Source organism: Macaca nemestrina, chromosome 6, assembly GCF_043159975.1.
Source record: "Macaca nemestrina isolate mMacNem1 chromosome 6, mMacNem.hap1, whole genome shotgun sequence".
In the NCBI taxonomy this organism is placed as follows: domain Eukaryota; kingdom Metazoa; phylum Chordata; class Mammalia; order Primates; family Cercopithecidae; genus Macaca; species Macaca nemestrina.
In genome coordinates this window covers 42,381,322-42,407,740 of record NC_092130.1, presented here as the reverse complement: position 1 = coordinate 42,407,740, position 26,419 = coordinate 42,381,322, and the positions used below count along the sequence as shown (strand labels likewise).

Here is a 26,419-nt window from a genome sequence, read left to right as displayed (position 1 = left end):
TGGGTGACAAGAGCAAAACTCCATCTCAAAAAAAAAAGATTTTCACTTTTGTTTTTCTCAAATGTGATTAACCTAATGTAAAGTACAGGAAATGTGATTTTTCTAATTTATTGTTCATGTTGATCATAATCTTCCCAAGAAAGAAAGATGGGGTAAATTATGTCTAAGAAACTGCCAAACTCCCTTCTTTTCTTCCCAAAACATTAAGCACCTATGTGATGGGTTGATAATAGTCTGAAGCTGGGAGATGGATATATGGAGTCACATTAAACTATTCTTTCTACCTTCATATAATTAAAATTTCCCACCAGCTGGGCACAGTGGCTCAAGCCTGGCCTGTAATCCCAACACTTTGGCCAGGAGAATCACTTGAGTCCAGCAATTGAAGACCAGCCTGGGCAACACAGTGAGACCCTGTCTCTAAAAAAAAAAAAAAAAAAAATCCAATAAAAAATCACCCCCAAAAAAGTGCCAGGCACTGGGGTAGAACACAATGAGTAAAACAGTTTATATCCTTTTGAGGAGCATAATCCATTTTGTTTTCATGGTAACAGCTTACAAAGCACTTTCTCAAATGTATTAACTGATCATCCTGTAAGTACATATTATGATTCCACGTTGATGTGGAAGCCTCCTACTTTTTACTATGCCCTTTCTTCCTGGTCTTTCTTGTTTTCTGTGATAAATATAATCTAGGGAGGGTCAGATCCCTGTCATTTGGGGGTGGGAGGGGTAGAGCGAGACCAGGATAGAAAGAAGACCTTTATCCTGTGGGTGGAGGCCTGAATGGGGTTAGTTTCAGGAAATTTCAGACAATGTCATCAGAATCTTAAATGCCGTCGCCAACCTTTTAAACACGTAAAGTGAGCCTTTCACTTACAGATTCTTCCTTTGAATTCAGGGTGTTTTTTTTTATTTTTAGACAGTTAAACTGGGTCACAGAAAAAGAGCTCCTTTCCCAGAATTACACAGTAAAATAGCATAAAATGTTATTCCCTTTGACTCCCAGAATCTCATTCTGTGAAGTTCAACCATGAAAAGCAGGACTGATGCTTACAGCTAAATTTTGTTTCAAATCGGTTTGATCATATACTCTACAGAGTAACCCAGGCAGCCCGTTCACCTCTGCAATGCCATCTCCCTCAGCTTTCAGAGCCCACAGAATCTGTTCTGCTTCAGTTCTCTCTTAGAAGCCTCTACTAACTTTCCCGCATGTGGTTGTAAAGTCTCATTCATATGTACAATGTCCACTTCTTCTTTGCAAGTCAGCCCTGAAAAACTTCAGAGAGTTTAACCATACTGAATATACCCTGTTGCTTCTTTGTTGTCTAATTCTCAAGTGTGTAAAAAGAAGCATGAGTTTATGGCCAAAAATTAGGCTGGTTGTCAGAGACAAGCACTTGTCTATTATCCCCACTTCATCCACAATTACTTCATCCTCCCAGCCTCAGTTTCCCTGTTTACACACAGCCTAGAATCTGGTGCTTTCTCCCTCCTTGCCAGGAAGTTGATACAGATCTTGTTGTAAGAGCAAGGCCAAAAAAAAAAAAAAAAGAAAAAAAGCAGGGATGAGGGTTCTCCAAGTTCTTTCAGAAACATGGTAAACAGTTGTTTGCTTGTCAAAGGACCTATATGTGCCACTACAGTGCAGACAACACAATTTCCCAGAATGGAGGTAAGCAAAATAGAAGACCATGGATAGAGGAAAGATGGCTGGAAGGAAGCCCTAGTTTTCCTCATGACCCCTCGAGCTTTGTAGGGGAGGTGTAGAGGCAGTCAGCCTGACTCACAGCTGCTGCTCCCCCGTCAAAGAGGGTTCAGAAATGAAGGGCTGCTGGATCCCAAGGTCCTAGGCTGACAAACGTAATGGGACGTATTCATCCGAGGACTGGCAGGCTTTCCTTCTGGCTCCGGCTCCTCAGGGTATAAGTCAACTTCCCCTCACTCATGTTCTCATTGTTGAGAACCCTGGGAGCTGACAGAGGAATGGGGATAAGGGCCAGACTAGGAGATGCCCTTACAGCCCCAGGTGGAAGAACTGGCTCAAGATGCAGGACATCTGAGAAGAGGAAACAGATTTTCGTGGCTCCAAGCATTTCTGTAAGCACCACCTGTACCTGTCACGAGGAAAAAACTCCTATTAGCGCTACAACTAGCCCTCCCCACTTCTCAGCCTCCGAGAGAACGCCAAGTAATGAGAAGGGCAACCAATGAAACATGAGTTGAAAGCATTACCTCATCAGGGTGAACCCCCATTGGCTGCAATGACTCTGGACAAGGCTTGCTCGCTAGTAAATTAACCCTTGTCAGGAACATAGACCTCCATGTGGGACCCCTTCCCTCCCCCGACTGCTCCTTGTTTTCAAATTAGGAAAAGGGGTAGGTGGGGAACAATAGACCTTTCCCTAACATTTTTCTTAGGCATGGTAGCTATTCAGTGGTTATGAGGAAGTTTGTATCTCCTCTCCCCAAAATTGTTCAGTGCCTTTTGAACTAAAAATGGAGCCACTGCAACAGACTGATAAATATGGGTTAGGTAGGAAGAGGCAGAGTGAATTATCCATCGTTTTCTAAACCTACCATGGAATTGTCAGAGGGGCAAAGACCAAAAAGAATAATAAAAATTAAAACATCTTGGGAAAGATTGGCAATAAATTGATCTTGTTTTTTGCAACTTATTTTTTAAGGTTATCCTCATAGCTACACTATTTTTAATGCAAACTGCCAAAAGATATGCTGATTTATTTTAAAAAGGCAAATAGCAGACAAAAGTTTGAGTTTATTACTTGAATTGCTTCATGAATAAAGTGTTCAATAAACCTGTCTTCCTGCTATCAAAATTCTGTATTTGACAGAACCAAGACAAAAGATTGTTTTAAAGTATGCTTCAAAAACTATGCAGCAGGCATGGTGGCTCACACCTGTAATCCCAACACTTTGAGAGGCCAAGACTGGAAGATGGCTTGAACTCAGGAGTTCGAGACCAGCCTGGGCAACATGGCAAAACTCTGTCTCTACAAAAAAAACAAAACAATTAGCTGTGTGTGGTGGCACACACCTGTAGTCCCAGCTATCTGGGAGGCTGAGGCAGGAGGATCACCTGAGGCCAGGAAATTGAGGCTGCAGTGAGCTGTGACTGCCCCACTACACTCCAACCTGGGTGACAGAGTGAGACCCTTTCTCAAAAAAAAAAAAAATTGCACTTAGTGACTAAAGTCAAGGGAGGGAAGACATCTAAGACTGACTTGTTTCCCTCAAGTAAAAGTTATTAGCTCTGAGCTAAGAGCTAATTTGCAAATAAGGCGTGAAGATAACTGTAGTTGTGAATATTGAGAGCTGAGTATTTGAGAAAGAGGTCCTATCTGCATACTATAGGCAGAGGCTTTCTGGGAACATTATATCTTTTATTCTAAATTGATTTAAACTTAAAATTGACCAAAATATTGTGGGGTGGTGGGGGTTGTGGTTTGTTGTTAGTGGTAATTTTTTAAAAGCTTAAAATCACCTTTTTTTTTTGAAACGGAGTTTTGCTCTTGTTGCCCTGGGTGGAGTGCAATGACCCAACCTCAGCTCACTGCAACCGCCACCTCCTTGGGTTCAAGAGATTCTCCTGCCTCAGCCTCCCAAGTAGCTGGAATTACAGTTGCATACCACCACGTCCAGCTAATTTGTTGGATTTTTTAGTAGACATGGGGTTTCAACATGTTGGCCAGGTTGGTCTCAAACTCTTGACCTCAGGTTTTTTTTTTTTTTTTTTTTTTTTTGGAGTCTCGCTCTGTCGCCCAGGTTGGAGTGCAGTGGCGCAATCTCAGCTCACTGCAAGCTCTGCCTCCCAACTTCACGCCATTCTCCTGCCTCAGCCTCCTGAGTAGCTGGGACTACAGGTGCCCGCCACCGCGCCTGGCTAATATTTTTGTATTCTTAGTAGAGACGGGGTTTCACCATGTTAGCCAGGATGGTCTCTATCTCCTGACCTTGTGATCTGCCCGCCTCAACCTCCCAAAGTGCTGGGATTACAGGCGTGAGCCACCGTGTGTGGCCTGTTTTGTTTTGTTTTTTCAGTGAAGTACAGTAAGTCCTCACTTAACATCAGTGATAGGTTCTTGGAAACTGTGACTTTAAGTGAAATGATGTATAACGAAACCAATTTTACCACAGGCTAATTGGTATAAACAAGAGTTGAGGCTGGGCACTTGGGCTCATGCCTGTAATCCCAACACTTTGGGAGGCTGAGGCTGGAAGATCACTTGAGCCCAGGAGTTCAAGACCAGCCTGGGCAACATAGTGAAACCCCAGCTCTTCAAAAAAATTAGCCAGCCTTGGTGGTGCACACCTATAGCACCAGCTACTTCAGAGGCTGAGGTGGGAAGATTGCTTGAGCCTGGGAGGTCAAGGCTACAGTGAGCCATGGTTGTGCTACTGCACTGAAGCCTGGGTGACAGAGGAAGAACCTGTCTAAAAAAAAATAAAAAAGAGGTAAGTTCCTGTGGCATATTTCTTGTCACAAAAATATCACCAAACTTCTAAATAAAAACACTTCCAATATAAAAAATTAAGACAGGCTGGGAATGGTGGCTCATGCCTGTAATCCCAGAACTTTGGGAGGCCAAGGCAAGTGGATCACTTGAGGTCAGGAGTTCGAGACCAGCCTGGCCAACATGGAGAAACCCAGTCTCTACTAAAAATACAAAAATTAGCCAGGTGTGGTGGCGCATGCCTGTAGTCCCAGCTACTCGGGAGGCTGAGGCAGGAGAATCGCTTGAACCCGGGAGGCAGAAGTTGCAGTGAGCTGAGATCACACCACTCCATTCCAGCCTGGGTGACTGAGCAAGACTCCATCTCAAAAAAAAAAAAAGGAAGAAAAAGAAAAATTAAGATAAATGTGAGCTCTACCTACATTTAAGATAGATTCATCAAAACAAGTGAGATAATTATTACCCAATTATTTGAGTTCAAGGTCTTAAGTAACCAGAGCCTATCCTGGCAGCTCAGGGCACCAGGCAGGAAGCAGCTCTGGACAGGATGCCATCCTATTGCATGGTACATTCACACACACGCTGATACTCACGCAGACTGGGTCTATGAACCTAACAGGCATGTCTTTGAGATGTAGGTAGAGACTGAGCACCTGGGAAAAACCCACACAGACATGGGGAGAATGAGCAGACTCCACACAGACAATGGCCCTGGCTGGGAACCAACTTTTTTTCCCATCAACGGTAAAGGAAACAACATGAAAGGAAATGACATTCTGTGAGGACCCGCTGTAGATTTAGACAATGACTGATTCACTTTTGCTATAGTGAAAGTCACACACAAGTGGCCGGGTGCAATGGCTCACGCCTGTAATCCCAGCACTTTGGGAGGCCGAGGCGGGTGGATCACAAGGTCAGGAATTTGAGACCAGCCTGACCAACATGGAGAAACCCCGTGTCTACTAAAAATACAAAAATTAGCCGGGCGTGGTGGTATGCGCCTGTAATCCCAACTACCCAGGAGGCTAAGGCAAGAGAATTGCTTGAACCTGGGAGGCGGAGGTTGCAGTGAGCCAAGATCATGTCACTGCACTCCAGCCTGGGCTATAGAGTGAGACTCCATCTCAAAAAAATAAAAAAGAAAAAAAGAAAGTCACACTTAAGACTCCTTTCACTTTGTGGTCAGGGCTGTTTTAAGCCCAGCCCAGACTGCAACTAGTAGATTCCAAACCTGTTGGAGGTGTGGTAAACTCTTCCAACTGGAATTCTGCAACAGAGTAATTCAATGACATTAAAACAGGACTGAAGACCAAAATCCTCTGGAAAGAACAGATTCTGACTTGAGGATAATCTTGGGATACCGTGCAGCATATAGACCATAAGAAAGAGACAAAGGGGCTGGGCACAGTGGCTCACGCCTGTAATCCCATCTCTTTGGGAGGTTGAGGCGGGTGGATCACCTGAGGTTGGGAGTTCAAGACCAGCCTGACCAACATGGAGAAACCCCATTTCTACTAAAAATACAAAATCAGCCAGGCATGGTGGCACATGCCTGTAATCCCAGCTACTCAGGAGGCTGAGGCAGGAGAATCGCTTGAACCTAGGAGGCGGATGTTGTGATGAGCAGAGATCACACCATTACACTCCACCCCCCTGGGCAACAAGAGTGAAACTCTGTCTCAAAGAAGAACAAAAAGAAAGAAAAAGACAAAGGGACCCTGGAAAAGTGATTATTTAGTTTGGCGGTCGCATCCCAGGTGATCTCAGCTCTCAGGTTCAAGCGATTCTCCTGACTCAGCCTCCTGAGTAACTGGGGCTACAGGCGTGTGCCACCACACCCGGCTAATTTTTGTATTTTTAGTAGAGATGGGGTTTTGCCATGTTGGTCAGGCTCGTCTCGAACTCCTGACCTCGTGATCCACCCACCTCAGCCTCCCAAAGTGCTGGGATTACAGGCGTGAGCCACTGCGCCCGGCTGCCCTAGTTACTTATTAATGAGATGTGTGCACCTATTACACACTGCTCAACTTCTTAAACCTTGGAATTAGATTGGACACCACCACCCTCGCTTTCTGTTCCATCTCAATTTTTACAAGGTACTTGCCTTTTGTCACATCAAAACCCTGGCTTTTTGAAGATACAACATCAGGGCATAAAGGAATATAGCACAATCTAACATTGAATTGAAATACGTTTGGTACTCAACATGTGTCACTGTGGTTCCCTCAAAATTTTGAAATATGCCATGGTTGTACTCATGTAAGTTCCTTGCCAAGTCTCAGGGTGCCTCGACACACAATTTGGGAAACAGGGACATGCACTTTCATTTCATCCTCATGACAGACCTGCATTGTAGGTAGTACACCAATTTTTTTTTTTTTTTTTTTTTTTTTTTGAGACAGAGTTTCATTCTTGTTGCCCAGGCTGGAGTGCAAGGGCACAATCTTAGCTCACTACAAACTCTGCCTCCCAGATTCAAGCGATTCTCCTGCCTCAGCCTCCCAAGTAGCTGGAATTACAGGCATGTGCCATCATGCCTGGCTAATTTTGTATTTTTAGTAGAGATGGGGTTTCTCCATGTTGGTCAGGCTGGTCTTGAACTCCCGATCTCGGGTGATCTGCCCGCCTTGGCCTCCCAAAGTGCTGGGATTATAGGTGTGAGCCACCATGCCCGGCAAGTACTACACCAATTTTATAGATCTGGGAATTCAGGCTGAGACCAGTGAAATAACTGTCACAGTTCACATACCTAGTAAGAGCTGGCACTGGATGTAAACTCAGGTCTGCCTGACTCAGCACCCGCATGCTCCTTTTGGTAGCCATGCAACTTCTTACACCACTTTTTCAGGATATTAGACTCACAGAGTGTCAAAGCTGGAAGGGATCTCGGGGATGATCTAGTCCCAGCAATCTGGTTTGACAGAATAAAAAAAAAAAAAAAGATGCGTGAGAAGGGAAATTATTTGACCAAGACATGCAACTGTTTAAAGGCAGAGCTGAGCCTGGGCCTCCAGACTCCTGGTCTAGATCGCTTTCCCTTCTACCAGGCTGATTCCCTATTAAATGAGAATAAGAGGAGACAGAAAGTGTTCCCCCGAAGTTTCTGCTCCTTAGATGTTTTCGTGTTAGGGTTCATGTGGTTCTCAGAGGCAAATGATAGCTGTCCTCGAAGATCAGAGGCTGTCCTCAAAGATCAGAGGCTGTCCTCAAAGATCAGAGGCTGTCCTCAAAGATCAGAGGCTGTCCTCGGCACAACGGGTGACTCTGCTGTCCTCCCTGTAGCATCTTCCACTTGGAACCAGCTCTCTCCAAACCAACCACATTCCCACTACTGTTCTTGAGCATCTTGTCTCCATCAGGTAAAGCCCTTTCCCGTCCTGAGTCCTCTCTCCTTTTAACCTTTACCCACTAGTCCAAGGCAGGGTGTTTAAAACACCTAGGAGAGGTCAGGTGCGGTGGCTCATGCCTGTAATCCCAGCACTTTGGGAGGCCAAGGCGGGTGGATCACCTGAGGTCAGGAGTTTGAGACCAACCTGGCCAACAAGGCAAAACCCTGTCTCTACTAAAAATACAAAAATTAGCCAGGCATGGTGTCGGGCACCTGTAATCCCAGCTACTCGGGAGGCTGAGGCAGGAGAATCACTTGAACCGGGGAGGCAGAGGTTGCAGCAAGCCAAGGGTACACCACTGCACTCCAGGCTGGGCAACAGAGTGAAATTCTGTCTCAAAAAAAATAAATAAAATAAACACCTAGGAGAATGATAGCTATTCTTCTCATTGGTCTTCCTTGCGATACTGTTGCAATAAGGAATCATTTATGCAATAAGTATATCCACATTTTCAACATCACTGAGAACAAGCAAACTGTCAACACATTAGGCCATGCAAAGCTACATACGAAATTTCTTTTTTTTTTTTTTTGAGACAGAGTCATGCTCTGTCACCCAGGCTGGAGTGCAGTGGCGCAATCTTGGCTCACTGCAACCTCCACCTCCTGGGTTCAAGCAATTCTCGTGCCTCAGCTTCCTGAGTAGCTGGGATTATAGGCACACGCCACCTCGGCCTCCCAAAGTGCCAGGATTACAGGTGTGAGCCACCACGCCCAGATTCTACATCTGAAATTTCAAAAAGAATTTCATAGTTACAAGTTCTCATGAGAACAGTAGCCCCCAGAAAACACCTTCCTTGGTTCCAGGTTTACACTGAAGTTGTTTTGTTTTGTTTTGTTTTTTGGTTTTTTTTTGTTTTGTTTTGTTTCATTTCACAACACAGATTCTAGGATACACTGAAGTATTAAGAAAAATCAGGCCGGGCTCAGTGGCTCATGCCTGTAATCTCAGCACTTTGGGAGGCTGAGGCAGGTGGATCACCAGAAGTCAGGCATTCAAGACCACCCTGGCCAACGTGGCGAAACCCCGTCTCTACTAAAAATACAAAAATTAGCCGGGCGTACTGGCCAGGGCCTGTAATCCCAGCTACTCGGGAGGCCGAGGCAGGAGAATCACTTGAACCCAGAAGGCGGGGAGGTTGCAGTGAGCCAAGATCGTGCCACTGCGCTTCAGCTTGGGCAGCAGAGCGAGTCTCCATCTCAAAAAAAAAAAGAAAAGAAAAGAAAAATCAGCTTCAGGCTAGATGCAGTGGCTCACACCTGTAATCCCAGCACTTTGGGAGGCTGAGGTGGGAGGATCACTTGAACTCAGGAGCAACATTGTGAGAACTCATCTTTACTAAAAATAAAAAATTAGCGCCGGGCCCGGTGGCTCAAGCCTGTAATCCCAGCACTTTGGGAGGCCGAGACGGGCGGATCACGAGGTCAGGAGATCGAGACCATCCTGGCTAACACAGTGAAACCCCGTCTCTACTAAAAATACAAAAACTTAGCCGGGCGAGGTGGCAGGTGCCTGTAGTCCCAGCTACTCGGGAGGCTGAGGCAGGAGAATGGTGTGAACCCGGGAGGCGGAGCTTGCAGTGAGCTGAGATCCGGCCAATGCACTCCAGCCTGGGTGACAGAGCGAGACTCCGTCTCAAAAAAAAAAATAAAATAAAATAAAAAAATAAAATAAAATAAAAAATAAAATAAAATAAAATAAAATAAAAAATTAGCCAGGTACAGTGGATCATGCCTGTAGTCCTAGCTACTCAGGAGGCTGAGGTGGGAGTATTGCTTGAGCCCAGGGGATGGAGGCTGCAGTAAACCTGATCACACCACTGCACTCCAGCCTGGAGTGCAGAACAAGACCCTGTCCCCTCAACCAAGGAAAAAAAAAATCAACACGTAAGAAAGGAGACATAGGATAGCAGATTTTCCCATCCTACCACTCACTTGGCAGCAATAAAAGAACTAGAGAAAATAGAAAATAGAAAATGTCTTCCTTTTCTTTCTGGTGGTGATATGTGTTCAGAACGGGAAGCTCTGGATTCAATTTTTTTTGTCAGTGCAAACATAAAACTATTTCCTGGCCAAGAATTAATCCTTCCCCTTTTGCTACTCTAGAATATATTCTGCTACTCTAGAATACATCTCACACGATTCTTAAAGAGGCCTACATTGAAACCAAGAGCTGAAAGCACTTATTCAACAGTGGATGGCAGGCTGGGCATGGTGGCTCACACCTGTAATCCCAGCGCTTTGGGAGGCTAAGGTGGGCAGATCACTTGAGGCCAGGAATTCAAGACCAGCCTGGCCAACATGGTAAAACCCTGTATCTACTAAAAATACAAAAATTAGCCAGGCATGGTGGCAGGCACCTATAGTCCCAGCTACTTGGGAGGCTGAGGCATGAGAATCACTTAAGCCCTGGAGGCGGAGGTTGCAGTGAGCCGAGATAGCACCATGATGTCAGGATCTGGAAGATGGAGAGGAGGAGGAGGAGGTGGAGGAGCAGAATATTCAAATAATGCTTACTGAACATGTGCTATATGTCAGGCCAGGCACTGTGTTGAGGGCTTTCCATTTGTTATTTATTTTATTTGAATTTATGTTAAAAATAATTTATGTAACAATATATGCACAGAAAACAGAATGTGTGTTTATGTATACATGTGTGTATATATATATATAGAGAGAGAGGAAGTTACAAATAGTTATACAGCAAACATTCATATTTCAAAACAAACTCAGATCACAAAACAAAACATTGCCAGCACCTCAGAAGCTCCTGCCCCATTACAGTCCACACCTCCTTTTTAGAGGTTAACTGTATCCTGACTTTTAAATCACTTTTTCATTTTTCTTTATAATTTCACTATTGATATAAACACTTTATGGCTGAAACAGGAGACACCTTCCCTCCAGGGCCCTCCAGCCTCCGTTTCAGGCTCCCTGCTGCTGTCAGGGCTGCTGCTCACACTTCCCTGCGACCTTCCTGGCAGATCCTCTGCTTTCTGGATCCCTTGCTCAATTACTTCTTGAGAAACAGGGCATGGAAAGTAAAAAGAAAAAGAAGTCAAAACTGCATCTCTGAAATGTCTTTATTGTATCCTCACATTGATTGATAGTTTGGCTCAGAATAGAATTCTAGGTTAGAAATCACTTTCCATGGGAATTTTGAAGGCATTTCTCTATTGCCTTTTAGCTTCCAAAGGTGCTTGTGAGAATTCTGATGTCATTCTTATTCCTGTCCGTTTGTGCATGCTCTGTTTATCCCCTCTGGAGGTTTTCAGGATCGGTTCTTTCTTCCTGGTTCTGGAGCTTCGGAGTGATGGCGGCTGTGCTGCACTACCCATCCCCCTTTGGGAACACGGGACTTATTCCCCCAGCTTCTGTAAAGGCTGCTGTAACCCGCAGCTGGCAACCCTCTTTAGAGAATGCCTTGGCTGGAGAAAACTTCCAGAGCCAGCAGCATCCAGCTACCAGCAGCATGCAGACATGAAGGCCCAGCTCCCTCACCTCAACTGGCAAAAACTCTGAGGGGTCCTCCTTGCTCTAGAGCTCCCCCTGGGAGGCGGGCTGCGATCCCCCACTGGGCCTGCATCACAGCCCAACTTTTTCCTCTGCTCAGACCTGTTCCCATCCCCTTTCTTACACACGTGATTGTCCCAAGGGCACTTTCTTATAAATGTCCTGCCTGCTGCTCTCCAGCTTGAGTCTGCCTCCCGGAGAATCCAACCTGCAACTTACAACGTGCCTTGCTGGGGTCTTGTTTGTGTGCATCATGTGGGCAACCACTAGGCTTCGTACTATTGCTAACGTTTACCTCCACTGTGAGTGTGGTGGCATTACGTCCATTTCATTAGATATAGAAACTGAGGCTATCAAAGAGAATAACTGGCATAACAAGGTCACACAGTAAGTAGCTGAAATAGGATTTGAAACAAGTTCTCTCTTACTACAAAACAAGTACAGTGTTCATTTCTGGAGTGGCAATGGGAGTTCTGACCACACACCGAGTCCCAGGCTTCCCGAGGAAGGGAAGAAGAGCAGGCAGCAGAATAAGTAAAAACACAGGAGTCAAGGCCACAGCACGAACACAGTTCTCCACATTCTCTCAGTGCAAGCCACTTTGTTCCCAGCAGAGGAAACGGCTGCTGCTGCAATGGATGTTGTCCCTTCAGATACCATGGCATCCACTGAAATGCAAGCTGAGTTTACTACATGAGAAGTTCAGAAAAACATTGGGACAGGAGCAACTGGGTAAGAAAAGAAAGAAAGAATGAATGAAAGAAAGAAAGAGAGAGAGAGAGAAAGAAAGGAAAGAAAGAAAAAGAAAGAAAGAAAGAAAGAAAGAAAGAAAGAAAGAAAGAAAGAAAGAAAGAAAGAAAGAAAGAAAGAAGGGAGGGAGGGAGGGAGGGAGGGAGGGAGGGAAGGAAGGAAGGAACGAAAAAGAGAAAAAAAAGAGAAAAGAGAAAAGGAAAGGAAAGAAAAAAGAAAAGAAAAGAAAAGGATACTCACCCGGCGTGGTGGCTCAGGCCTGTAATCCTAGCACTTTAAGAGGCCGAGGAGGGTGGATCATCTGAGGTCAGGAGACAGAGATCAGCCTGGCCAACATAGTGAAACGCTGTCTCTATAAAATACAAAAATTAGCTGGGCATAGTGGCGTGCACCTATAATCCCAGCTACTCGTGAGGCTGAAGCAGGAGAATCACTTGAACCTGGGAGGCGGCAGTTGCAGTGAGCGAAGACAGGCCATTGCACTACAGCCTGGGTGACAAGAGCAAAACTCTGTCTCAAAAAGAAAAAGAAAAAGAAAAGAAAGAAAGAAAAGAAAAAGATAAAATACAGAAGCAGAGGTTCTGTCTAGAGCTTTTATCTTCTGACAAATATTTGATATGTAATTTTATTGTCAGCAAAGCTCATGGGATATTGGAAAGATTCCTTCTCTGTGGGTCTCCAATTTTCCTTTATAAAAATAAAAATGTTAGATAAATCCTATGGGCTTTAAAAACATCACAAATAATGACATATTGCATTGAACCTCTATTCCCAAGTCACAGACCTTTTTTTTTTTTTTTTTTTTTTTTTGAGACAAGGTCTTGCTCTGTCACCCAGGCTGGAGTGCAGTGGCATGATCTAGGTTGCTCACTGCAACCTCTGCCTCCTGGGTTCAAACGATTCTCATGTCTCAGCCTCCCAAGGAGCAGGAATTACAGGCATGCACCACCACACCCAGCTAATTTTTGTATTTTTAGTAGAGACGGGGTTTCACCGTGTTGACCAGGCTGGTTTCAAACTGCTGACCTCAAGTGATCTACCTGCCTTGGCCTCCCAAAATGCGAGGATTACAGTCATAAGCCACCACACCTGACCCAAAAACTTCTTATATGAGCAATTTAGAAGGGAGTAAAGATATCGCTTCTCAACCTTTTGGCTAAGGTCAAGTGTAGAAGGGAGCAAAGATCACCTGGTGACCATCCAGCAGGCTATCCCGTGGCAAAACTCCTTATCTGGGGAATTTAGAGGTAATCAAACTTCCCTAGTACCTAAAGTCAACATCTGATTCTAGGTCTCTTCCAACATGTATAAGTAATTAAAATTTCTATACATTTCTGGAACGCCATGCTGAAACTAATTTGACAACCCTAAGCTCCCACCTTAAGGTCCATAAATGCCCCAAATCCACCATGCATGCTCAGTCCTCTCGCTGAGGCACCACGCTACACCCTTTTGCAGCGTTCTTCCTTTCGAATGAACTTTCCCTTTTCAAACCTATACTGTTCTTTACTAACCCGCGAGTCAACCACTTCCAGTGCCAGAGCTCTGGAACCTCGCCTGACAATCTGCATTTTACAGAGAAAGACACAGACACACAGAAACGTTAAATCATTAATGAAACAGAGCTGAGACGTGAAGCTAGGCAGTCTTGCTTCAGATTCACTCTGGGAAAGTGCAATGGAACAACTTTCCAAATTTGTTGGTTTTGATATTCTTGCCAAAAGATGGAGGCCTTATAAAACTGGCAAAAAAGCACACTTTTGGAACAGTGTGTACTTAGGATTTGCAATAGAGAGAAACATTTTCTATTTGATGTTAATAGAAATCAAGAGATGGAAATCCTTCCTCTGGAATCCAAGTAAAATTCTTTTTTTTTTTCCTTTTTTTTTGGAGACTGAGTCTCGCTTTGTCGCCTAGGCTGGAGTCAGTGGCGCAATCTCGGCTCACTGCAACCTCCTTCTCCCAGGTTCAAGCGATTCTCCTGCCTCAGCCTCCCAGATAGCTGGGACTACAGGTGCTTGCCACCATGCCCGGCTAATTTTTGTATTTTTTAGTAGAGGCAGGGTTTCGCCATGTTGGTCAGGCTGATCTCCAACTCCTGACCTCAGGTGATCCGCCCACTTCGCCCTCCCAAAGTGCTGGGATTACAGGTGTGAGCCACCAGGCCTGGCACAAGTAAAATTCTAAATAGAAATGATAACCACGTATCATTCCAATATGACTGTATAATTAAATGGATATAATGCCAGCTGGGAGCATTGTGAAATTTTTTTTTTCTACATTTCTTATTTTTGGTTTACATACTCCTTGAAACAATCTGACAACTAGGAATAATCATCTTCACTCTATTTTGTAGTGACAACTAATGATTATAATACACTGTTTGCTGGTATTAACTACGTCACTCACAGGAATCAGTAACAGCGGAGGGTCTGTATGGGAAAATATGCAGGCCCCTGAACCTTCAGGTGCGTCCCCTGGTGATGAGATTGGTTCTGCCCACGCTCATGGCAAGTTCCTTGAGGGCTTCTGGATGTTAGGGCAGCCAGGGCAAATTTCCATTTGGAAGTACCCTTAGTTATCATCTTGTCCAGGTATACTACTTTACAATTGAGGAGGAAACTCAGGCTGTGAAGGGAAGGGAGTCAATGGCAGATGCAGAGCTAAAGACCAGCCTCCTGATGGGGTGACAGCCATCCCAGTTTGCCTGGAACACAGGACTTTGTCCAGGGGAAAACAGGATGAGCTGGTCACTCTGCCTGTTGGCTCTGGTTGTTCAGTGCTCTTTTAAATGTCTCCAGGGAGTTGCATGGTCCCAGGTTTGGGAAGAACCTTTGTCTGTTTCCCATGACTTTCAAAATTTACACTTAAGAAGCTTCATAAATTTGCACATCATCCTTATGCAGGGTTATGCTAATCTCTATATCATTTCAGTTTTAGTATATGCACTGTCACAACAAGCACTCCTTACAGGATTATTAAGTGTGCCTACTGCCCATTTCCCTGCATCCTCTCTCTCTTGTTTTCTCCGGGAAAGCTGAGTTTGCAGGGGAAGGCAGGGTGATAATCACTTAGGAGTTAAGAGGGAATGTCCTCAGTTCTGGAAAACCAAGAACTCCTGCTTCCGTTTCTGAATATGCTGAAAACGATATCCAGAGAGTGAAGCAGTATCCCTCACATCACATGGAAGGTCAGAGCTGGCCTCTGAGGTGGACAGCTCCTAAAAAGAGGTGATTTCAGGGATGGCCCTGACTGCCCCTCTACACCAAACCCCTCCTCTTCCTACTGACTCAAGCCAATGATTCCATCATCAGAGTTTCATTCCTGCAGCTTAAATCAAACAAAGGCTATACTTTTATTAAATGTAAATTATCTGAGAAAAGATTAAGAAGTTTTCCATCTCTCTGAATGAATGACTTTCTCAGAAACTCTGACCACTTCCCTGCCTCTGCAGTGCATTCATTCTAGTCTGGGGTTCATAGCTGAGGCTCACAGAGTGTTGGAGACCTAGCTCTTCAACACTCTGCATTTCCTCTGCATACCCCCCTTCCATGTCATCCGCAGGCTGAGGACATCTCTCCATCCGCTCCCATCAGAGAGCCACATGAGTGCAGTGTCTCACAGGGTAGTGTCTAAACTCCTCTGCTTACTCAGGAAGACCTTCTATTGCCTGATTTGCTAAATGATATGCTCTGGAGGGCAGGGTGCTGGTCAGCCGGTTAATAGATGTATTCCCAGCATCTAACCTGGTGCCTGGTACCTGGTACTTAAAATATATTTTTTTTGGCCGGGCGTGGTGGCTGGTACCTGTAATCTCAGTACTCTGGGAGGCTGAGGTGGACAGATCACTTGAGGTCAGGTGTTCAAGATCAGCCTGGCCAACATGGTGAAACCCTGTCTCTACTAAAAATACAAAAATGAGTTGAGTGCGATGGCGGGTGCCTGTAATCCCAGCTACTTGGGAGGCTGAGGCAGGAGAATCACTTGAACCCAGGAGGCAGAGGTTGCAGTGAGTCAAGACCATGCCATTGCACTCCAGTCAACAAGAGCAAAACTCCATCCCAAATAATAATAATAATAATAAATAATAATGATATTGTTATCTTTTTTATTTTCATTTTTCTAATGATTAGTGACATTGAACATCTTTTCATATGCTTGTTGGTCATTTGTACATCACCTTTGGAGAGATGTCTAGTCAAGTCCTTGCCCATTTTTAAATTGTATTATTTGTTTTTTGTTGTTGTTGTTGAGCTAGAGGAGTAATTCCTCTATTATATAAACTGTTCTAGATCATAGAAGAAAATTGAAAATGTACCTTTCAGTTTATGGGACTAGCAAAATCCTTTTACTAAAACCTGACAAAACTAGTTTGAAGAGGAAAAAAAGCATAGACCAATCTCACTTGTGAGTAAGAAGCATAAAACCTAAATCGGATATTAGCAAAGAGAATCTAAAAATATATTAAAGGAAAAACACACAATCCATTAGGGTTTAGCTCAAGATTCAAAGATTTTTCAATCTTAGGAAATGTATTAATTCATTACATTGCTGGCATTAATGGCAATAACCAGCTAGAAAATCAATCAGAAATAAAGGTTCTTTATATGAAAAAGACTATAAAGGTTTTCTGAAAGACATAGAAAAACAATCTGAGGCCGGGCGCGGTGGCTCAAGCCTGTAATCCCAGCACTTTGGGAGGCCGAGACGGGCGGATCACGAGGTCAGGAGATCGAGACCAACCTGGCTAACACGGTGAAACCCTGTCTCTACTAAAAAATACAAAAAATTAGCCGGGCGTGGTGGCGGGCGCCTGTAGTCCCAGTCACTTAGGAGGCTGAGGCAGGAGAATGGCGTAAACCCGGGAGGCAGAGGTTGCAGTGAGCTGAGATCCGGCCATTGCACTCCAGCTCCGGGGACAGAGCAAGACTCCGTCTCAAAAAAAAAAAAAAAAAAAAACAATCTGAATAAAGGGAAAGCCTACTGTGCTACTGGATGGAAAGATTAAATGGTATAAAAACGTCAATTTTCTCCTCAAATTTATCAATAAATTTAGAATAATTACAATTAAAATCTCAATGATTTTTATTTGACAATTTGATTATAAAGTTTTTCTAAAAGATATAAATGTATTATACAAGAAAATTCTTGAAAAGAATAAGGAGGAGGCGGCCGGGCGCGGTGGCTCAAGCCTGTAATCCCAGCACTTTGGGAGGCCGAGACGGGCGGATCACGAGGTCAGGAGATCAAGACCATCCTGGCTAACACGGTGAAACCCCGTCTCTACTAAAAATACAAAAACTTAGCCGGGCGAGGTGGCAGGCGCCTGTAGTCCCAGCTACTCGGAGGCTGAGGCGGGAGAATGGCGTGAACCCGGGAGGCGGAGCTTGCAGTGAGCCGAGATCGCGCCACTGCACTCCAGCCTGGGAGACACAGCGAGACTCCATCTCAAAAAAAAAAAAAAAGAATAAGGAGGAGGCACTTGTTTTATTAAATATTAAAATATGCTATGACAAAAAAGCAAAAAAAATGCTATGATTACATAGTAATAACATGTGAATTATTATTGTTTTTATTTTTTTGTTTTTGAGATAGAGTCTCACTCTGTCATCCAGCCACTGGAGTGCTCAGTCTCGGCTCACAGCAACCTCTGCCACCTGGGTTCAAGCGATTCTCCTGCCTCAGCCTCCCAAGTAGCTGGGATTACAGATGCCTGCCACCACGCCTGGCTAGTTTTTGTAATTTTAGTAGAGACAGGGTTCACCATCTTGGCCAGGCTGCTCTTGAACTCCTGACCTTGTAATCCACTCACCTCAGCCTCCCAAAGTGCTGGGATTATAGGCGTGAGCCACCGCACCCGGCCTATTATTGTTATTGTTGTTTTTTTTTTGAAAGAGAGTCTCACTCAGTTGCCCTGGTTGGAGTGCAGTGGCACGATCTCTGCTCACTGCAACCTCCACCTCCCAAGTTCAACGATTCTCATGCCTCAGCCTCCCAAGTAGCTGTGATTACAGGCATGCACACCCCCAGCATGCCTGGCTAACTTTTTGCGTTTTTAGTAGAAATGGGGTTTCACCATGTTGGCTAGGCCGGTCTCGAACTCCAGGCCTCAAGTGATCCACCCACCTCAACTTTCCGAAGTCTTGGGATTATAAGTGCTGGGTGAGCCACCGAGCCCAGCAAAAGTGTATTATTAGCAAAAGAAAAGACAAAGATATATGAAATAGAATAGCAATTCCGTGGCTAAATCTATGGATGTATGGGAATTTAGCAGGTGGCCTTTCTCATTTAAAAAAATTTTTTTTAATTCTTTTTTTTTTTTTTAATAGAGATGAGGCACAGTGGCTCACACCTATAATCCCAGCACCTTGGGAGGCCGAGACAGGCAGATCATGAGGTCAGGAGTTCGAGACCAGCCTGGCCAACATGGTGAAACCCCATCTCTACTAAAAATACAAAAACTAGTTGGTCGTGGTGGTACGTGTCTGTAATCCCAGCTACTCAGGAGGCTGAGGCAGGAGAATGGCTTGAACTCAGGAGGCGAAGGTTGCAGTAAGCTGAACTGTGCCACTGCACTCCAGCCTGAGTGACAAAGCAAGACTCCATCTCAAAAAAAAAAAGTAACAAACCTGCACGTTATGCACATGTACCCTAGAACTTAAAGTATAATAATAATAAGAAGAAAAGAAAAAAAAAGTAGACATGAGGTCTCATTATGTTGACCAGGCTGGTCTCGAACTCCTGGCCTCAAGCGATCCTCCCAGCTCCACCTCTTAAAGCGCTGGGATTACAGGTGTGAGCAACCATGCCCGGTCTGTAGGTAGCATTTCAAATCAGTGGGGAAATTATAAATTATTTAATAAATTGAGGGGCAATTGCCTGCCTATATGAGGTACGGGGGATAGATGAAAGGCAAGCCCCATATAATATACAAAAGTTAGTTACATATATAAAAAGTCTATAATTAGAAAATAAAATCACAACAAAAGAAAAAGAAAATACAGAACATTTTTATCATATTTAAATGAGGCAGTTTGTTCTATTAATTACTCAAAACCTAGAATACTTAAAGGAATAAGTTGACCAAAACAGAAAAAAAAAATTTTAATTTTTTTTTTTTTTTTTTTTTTTTTTTTTTTTTGAGACGGAGTCTCGCTCTGTCGCCCAGGCTGGAGTGCAGTGGCCGGATCTCAGCTCACTGCAAGCTCCGCCTCCTGGGTTCACGCCATTCTCCTGCCTCAGCCTCCCAAGTAGCTGGGACTACAGGCGCCCACCACCTCGCCCGGCTAATTTTTTGTATTTTTTAGTAGAGACGGGGTTTCACCGTGTTAGCCAGCATGGTCTCGATCTCCTGACCTCGTGATCCGCCCATCTCGGCCTCCCAAAGTGCTGGGATTACAGGCTTGAGCCACCGCGCCCGGCCAAAAATTTAATTTCTTTAGGGAAAAAGACAACATATTCAAAATTAAAAGTTGGGCTGGATACAGTGACTCATGACTGTAATACCAGCACTTTGGGAGTCTGAGGCAGGAGGATCACTTAAACTCAGGAATTTGAGATCAGCGTTGGCAACATAGTGAGACCCTATATCTAAAAATTAGGCAGGTGTGGCCAGGTGCCGTGGCTCAAGCCTGTAATCCCAGCACTTTGGGAGGCCGAGGTGGGCAGATCACGAGGTCAGGAGATCGAGACCATCCTGGCTAACATGGTGAAACCCCATCTCTATTAAAAATACAAAAAAAAAAAAAAAAAATTAGCCGGGCGTGGTGGCGGGCACCTGTAGTCCCAGCTACTCAGGAGGCTGAGGCAGGAGAATGGCATGAACCCGGGGAGGCAGAGCTTGCAGTGAGCCGAGATTGCGCCACTGCACTCCAGCCTAGTCGACAGAGCAAGACTCCGTCTCAAAAAAAAATTAGCCGGGTGTAGTGGCATATGCCTATAATCCCACCAACTTGGGAGGTTAAAGTGGGAAGATTCCTTGAGCCTATGAGCTCGAGGCTACAGTGAGCTATGATCACACCACTGCACTCCAGCCAAGGTGACAGAGCATGACTCTGCCTCCAAAAAAAGAAAAAAAAAAGGCAAACAACAAAAAGGAAAACAATTTTTGCAACATATTATATGTTAATAATTGGATTCCATAAATCTGTAAGAAAAATGAGTGCAAAATAGAAGTAGTCAAAAAAAGTGTCCAGAATCATTTCATAGAATAAGAAATCTAAACAGATAATTAACATGTAAAAAGGTGCTCCACCTCACTAATAATAAAAAATACAAGTTAAAATGAAATATTTTGGCAGGGCATGGTGGCTCACGCCTGTAATCCCAGCACTTTGGGAGGCTGAGGTGGGCAAATCACAAGGTCAGGAGATAGAGACCATCCTGACTAACATGGTGAAACTCCATCTCTACTAAAAATACAAAAAAAAATTAGCCAGGTGTGGTGGCGGGCGCCTGTAGTCCCAGCTACTCAGGAGGCTGAGGCAGGAGAATGGCATGAACCTGGGAGTCGGAGCTTACAGTGAGCCGAGATCGCGCCACTGCACTCCAGCCTGGGCAACAGAGCAAGACTGTCTCCAAAAAATAAAAAAATAAAAAAGAAAGAAAGAAAGATTTTTCACCTATTGAGTTATAGACTCAATAGGTCTATAACTCAATAGGTTATAAAAGACCTCTCTGGCAAAACTAACTGACCCTAGAAAAAAGACTTAAAGATACTGATGCTTGGGATTCCCCAGTGAATTAGCTAGGAGCTATCTTATCTCTCTGGAGTGAAGCACACTATTCAACAAGCCCCATCCAGATACAAAAAGCTTTTAGCCCCTCATTGTTAAGCATGAATGGACAGCCAAGCATCACTAGACTTTTGAGAAAAGGCTCTAAGATTATAGATAAAAAGGAATTTGGAAGAAGAAATAAAACAGGAAACAAAAGTTTTGAAAATTGTATCCTTACAGATTTAAGAGAAGATATTGCAATCATGAAACAAGAACAGAGTATGATAAAAAAAGAAATATTCAGGCCAGGTAAGGTGGTTCACACCTGTAATCCCAGTACTTTGGGAGGCCAAGGTAGGCAGATCACCTGAGGTCAGGAGTTCGAGAGCAGCCTGGGCAACATGGCGAAACCCCGTCTCTACTAAAAATACAAAAACTAGCCAGGTGTGGTGGTGCAGGCCTGTAATCCCAGCTACTTGGGAGGCTGAGGCAGGAGAATCGCTTGAACCCACGAGGCAGAAGTTGCAGTGAACCAAGATTGCACCACCACATTCCAGCCTGGGCGACAGAATGAGACTCCGTCTCAAAAAAAAAAAAGAAAGGAATATTCAGAGAGTAAGGGAAAAGGCTTAGGTACTGAGTATTTGATACAGAAATTTTTAGAATTTCAACATAATGGTGGGAAGATAAAATTGAGGCACTCTCCTAAACAATACAACAAAAAAATGGAAAACAGGAAATAAAAGATAAGAAAATGAGAAAATTAGTGCAGGAGATCCAATATCCCTTCCCCCTTTCACATCCAGAAATAATTGTAGAAAAAGAGAACATAGAAAATTAAGGCCGCCGGGCGCGGTGGCTCAAGCCTGTAATCCCAGCACTTTGGGAGGCCGAGACGGGCGGATCACGAGGTCAGGAGATCGAGAGACGATCCCGGCTAACACGGTGAAACCCCGTCTCTACTAAAAAATACAAAAAAAATAGCCGGGCGAGGTGGCGGGCGCCTGTAGTCCCAGCTACTCGGGAGGCTGAGGCAGGAGAATGGCGTAAACCCGGGAGGCGGAGCTTGCAGTGAGCTGAGATCCGGCCACTGCACTCCAGCCTGGGTGACAGAGCAAGACTCCGTCTCAAAAAAAAAAAAAAAAGAAAAAAAAAAAAAAAAAGAAAATTAAGGCCAGCCATGGTGGCTCATGCCTGTAATCTCAGCACTTTGAGAGGCCAAGGCGGGTGGATCACTTGAGGTCAGGAGTTCAAGACGAGCTAGGCCAACATGGTAAAACCCCGTCTCTACTAAAAATACAAAAAATCAGCCGAGCATAGTAGCAGGGTCCTGTAATCCCAGCTACTCAAGAGGCTGAGGCACAAGAATTGCTGGAACCCGGGAGGTGGAGGTTGCAGTGAGCCAAGATCGTGCCACTGCACTCCAGCCTGGGTGACAGAGCAAGACCCCATCTCAAATAATAAAATATATTAATATGTATATAGCTTGGCACACTGGTGCATACCTGGAGTCCTAGCTATTCAGAAGGCTGAGGTGAGAAGATTGCTTGAGCCCAGGAGTTTGAAGCCAGCCTGAGCAACATAGCAAGACCCCATCTTTAAAAAGAAAAAAAATTACATATGTATATATAAACATTTATATATGCAGAGAAAAAAAAAATCCACACTAGGCCGGGCGCGGTGGCTCAAGCCTGTAATCCCAGCACTTTGGGAGGCCGAGACGGGCGGATCACGAGGTCAGGAGATCGAGACCATCCTGGCTAATACGGTGAAACCCCGTCTCTACTAAAAAAATACAAAAAACTAGCCGGGTGGCCGGGCGTGGTGGCTCACGCCTGTAATCCCAGCACTTTGGGAGGCCGAGGTGGGCGGATCACAAGGTCAGGAGATCGAGACCACGGTGAAACCCCGTCTCTACTAAAAATACAAAAAATTAGCCGGGCGCGGTGGCGGGCGCCTGTAGTCCCATCTACTCGGGAGGCTGAGGCAGGAGAATGGCGTGAACCCGGGAGGCGGAGCTTGCAGTGAGCCGAGATCGCGCCACTGCACTCCAGCCTGGGAGACAGAGCAAGACTCCGTCTCAAAAAAAAAAAAAAAACTAGCCGGGCGAGGTGGCGGGCGCCTGTGGTCCCAGCTACTCGGGAGGCTGAGGCAGGAGAATGGCGGGAACCCGGGAGGCGGAGCTTGCAGTGAGCTGAGGTCCGGCCACTGCACTCCAGCCCGGGCGACAGAGCGAGACTCCGTCTCAAAAAAAAAAAAAAAAAAAAAAAAAATCCACACTAAACTGTACATAATTATTACTTACAGGGAGTTGGATGTCAGAGAGTCCTATTTTTTACGTTACATATTTCCATGTTTTATTTAATTTTTTTGGTAACAAGCATGAATTACATGCTTTTTTTTTTTTTCTCAAGACAGAGTCTTGCTCTGTCACCCAGGCTGGAGTGCACTGGTATGATCTTGGCTCACTGCAACCTCTGCCTCCTCAGTTCAAGCAATTCTCCTGCCTTAGCCTTCTGAGTAGCTGGGATTACAGGTGGGCGCCACCACGCCTGGCTAATTTTTTGTATTTTTAGTAAAGACAGGGTTTCATCATGTTGGCCAGGCTGGTCTCGAACTCCTGACCTCATGTTCCTCCTGCCTCAGCCTCCCAAAGTGCTGGGATTACAGGGCTGAGCCACCGTGCCTGGCCTATGCTTTTTTTAAAAGCATATTTTTTGTGTGTGCATATTCAAATATCTGTTGCTTGGTTGATTGACAACTTTTTCAATTATATCTTACATCCATAAGCATGGTACAAGTTTTTCAAAGACAAAAATCCCTTTACAAGGTTCACAGCTCAGTGCCAATCACTGGACTGGCTATCCATTAGGCAGGTACTGGATAATGGCTAGAATTCCAGTACTGAACCCATATTATGGCAACAAAAGAGCTTGTTGTACCGTTCACTGCCAGCAGATGGCAGGTTTTCATCAGAAGTCCCTTCTATGGCATTTCCTTATTTATCCCCATTTCCTTGCATCCTTCCAACATTTCCAACATTCCTTATTTCACTTTAAGTTATTAAAAATAACTTAAACTTCTCTCTCTCTCAGACCAGAATGAGAGCTTCTAGATGAAAATACCTCCTAATTCATCTTGGACTCATAAGTATTGAGTACTAGCCTGAACTGAGTAGGTACATATTTTTGGAATGAATAAATGCATATTTCTCTGAAAACTGGTAAAATCCTACAACCAGTTCCAAACCTTCTTCTTCAACAATTAATCAAGAAACATTAATTGAGAACTTCTGTGTCCTATCCAGAGATGGATAGGACAGAGATGGAGGTTTAAAACAAAGAGGGAATAAAAAACAAGAGGTTTTAGCCAACTGAAACCTTGTGTTGGGTGAGCCCCTCCAACTCTAACTCTTCCGAGGCTAGTGGTGAAGATGAGGCCTCTGCCATTTGGGTACCTCAGTCTGATGGGAGAAACACGTCCCTATCCTTGGGCGATCACTGTGTGGGTGGGATTGGCAGGGCACAGCCTTAAGCAGCTCCCAGATTGATGAAGGAAACATACTTGCCAACACGAAACAGATCAAGTCATGGCTTTCAGACTGATCCCCCCTAATATGCCCTTGTCCTTACAGGCCCATGCATCCAATAGACCACCAACTGATCCCATTTTCACACAGGAGGGCCTCATTTCCCTCCTGACACCTGGAACCCTGAATCTGAAAGGGAAAACAGAAGTATTCCACTTTTTTTCCCAGACCATATTGTTGGGGAACTTGGCAAGTCACTGAGGCTAAATTGAAGGGGCCAAAGGGAGGGTCAGGAGCTCAAGCAGCTGTGGCATTTGGACTGGGAGTCAAGGATCCCCAGGGGGTGAGAAGCTTCCAGGGAGGAGGGCTGGAGACCAGGGATAGAAAAATCCCTAAACTCTGCTCCCTGTCACAGCTCAGAAGAATATGCATGGAGGCTCATTCTCCCCCATCCCAATCCTTTATCTAATTAGCAGAGAAGTGTAAAAAGTCAGAAATCCTATCTCTTTGTCTTTTGGCATTCTCCAGTCACCTCCACCCCCTCTCTGCTCAGCTCTTTTGCAACTTGCTCCTACAGTCTAATCAGCCCCTGTAGGCTCAGAGCCCTGCAAGGAGCCTGGGAAAGAAATGTTGGGGATCGAAGGATTTGGGAAGTTCAGTGAAAGTGCACTTTTAGAAAGAAGCACTGGCCTAGGATGCATACCTTTGCTGTTGGGTGACCAGCTATCCTGGTTTGCTCAAGACTGTCCTGGCTTTAACATTGAAAGCCTCAAACTATAGGAGACCTCTCGGTCCTGGGCAAACCAGGATGCTGGAATCCAGGCTCTCTTGGGCCCAAAACACTGTGAAACCCTCAATAAGTTCTCTCTCTATGGGTCTCAGTTGCATCCTTGTCAAATGGAACTCTCTAGCTCAGACACTCTAAGGTTCCACGAACAGCCTCTGAATTTCCTGAAGCTGGGCACAGCTAGGGTGACGTTGGTATATCCTTTATTGATTATAGTCCTCAGTGCTTCCCTAGGACTCCTGGAATCTCATCATCCTGGAACATTAGAGGCGGAAGGGGCCTTCAGATTACCTGGTAATACCTTTCCAGAAGTGTGAATGCTTATTCATCAAATCTATTCACATGTTCTACTGACATTATAGATAGATACATACCTTGTCTCCTGTTACTAGACAGTAAGCTCCATGAAGGCGGGTAGTAAGAGGAAAAATTAAAGCCCTGCACATAACTGAAACAATTATTGGGTGTTCAATTCCACAATTTCCACTTTTTCTCCCCGTGGCCTAGAGGGAGGACACTGGGCTTCAGTGCCAGTGGTGTGCTGAAGGCAGCTTATACCCACTCCTGAGAGCGGTTGTTGCATTTTTAAGAATTTTGCAAACTGGTTGTTAAATACAGCCAATATTTAAAATTAAATTATATAAACATAATTATATTAAAAACAAAGGTAACAAATACTCAAAATTCATCACTTCCTAATTAGTTTGCTAAATTTCACTATCATTTATGCTGAAGGTTATTTATACCCATTATACCTATATGACAGAAATATTATATAATGATATACTACATCTCTTCCCAAGTCCACGTTGGCAGTTTGCAGTTCACCATGCTCTAGTATTTATACCATGAAAATGAACAAACATTACCAATCAGGCTCCTGCCACACCCAATCCAGTTGCTAACCATTTACCAGCACACCAGGGCTTCAGATTCAATCTATCTTGTCAAGGCTCATCTGTTCCCACCATCGTCTTCTGCTCTAGTCTTCAGCTCTAGATTTCCATTCCTGCAAGAGAGAAACCAAGAGTTGGATCATTACTTAAAAGCTAATGAGACAACAGAGCTGGGATTAAGGAAATTGATGCACAGGTTGACTGGAAATGATTTGTAGACTTGATGCGGAATGCCTGTCGCTATTCTCTCCAGGAAAGCTCTGTCTGCAGTGAAAAATTCAGTCAGTCCAGCACAGGGGTCTTATGTAGACACACCCCAAAGGACTCTGAAGAAGGCACTGGTTATCCTCCAGGTATTCATCTT

The 26,419-nt window shown here is 44.6% G+C and overlaps 1 long non-coding RNA gene and 1 other non-coding gene across 2 annotated transcripts in view; both read right to left on the bottom strand.

The window, feature by feature from the left end:
* Window positions 1–424: 424 nt before the first annotated feature.
* The window catches only part of LOC105467083 (uncharacterized), a 29,540-nt gene continuing 3,545 nt past the window's right edge, over window positions 425–26,419 (bottom strand). Inside the window, exons 2-6 of the long non-coding RNA XR_011624656.1 lie at window positions 26,073–26,168; window positions 12,367–12,478; window positions 10,760–12,104; window positions 7,225–7,386; window positions 425–2,117 (exon numbers count right to left, since the gene is read on the bottom strand). This is a non-coding gene — a long non-coding RNA (uncharacterized lncRNA). The remainder of the gene's footprint in view (window positions 2,118–7,224; window positions 7,387–10,759; window positions 12,105–12,366; window positions 12,479–26,072; window positions 26,169–26,419) is intronic.
* LOC112424131 (U6 spliceosomal RNA) lies at window positions 14,988–15,090 on the bottom strand. The gene has a single exon (XR_003014802.1). It is a non-coding gene; the product is annotated as a U6 spliceosomal RNA (small nuclear RNA).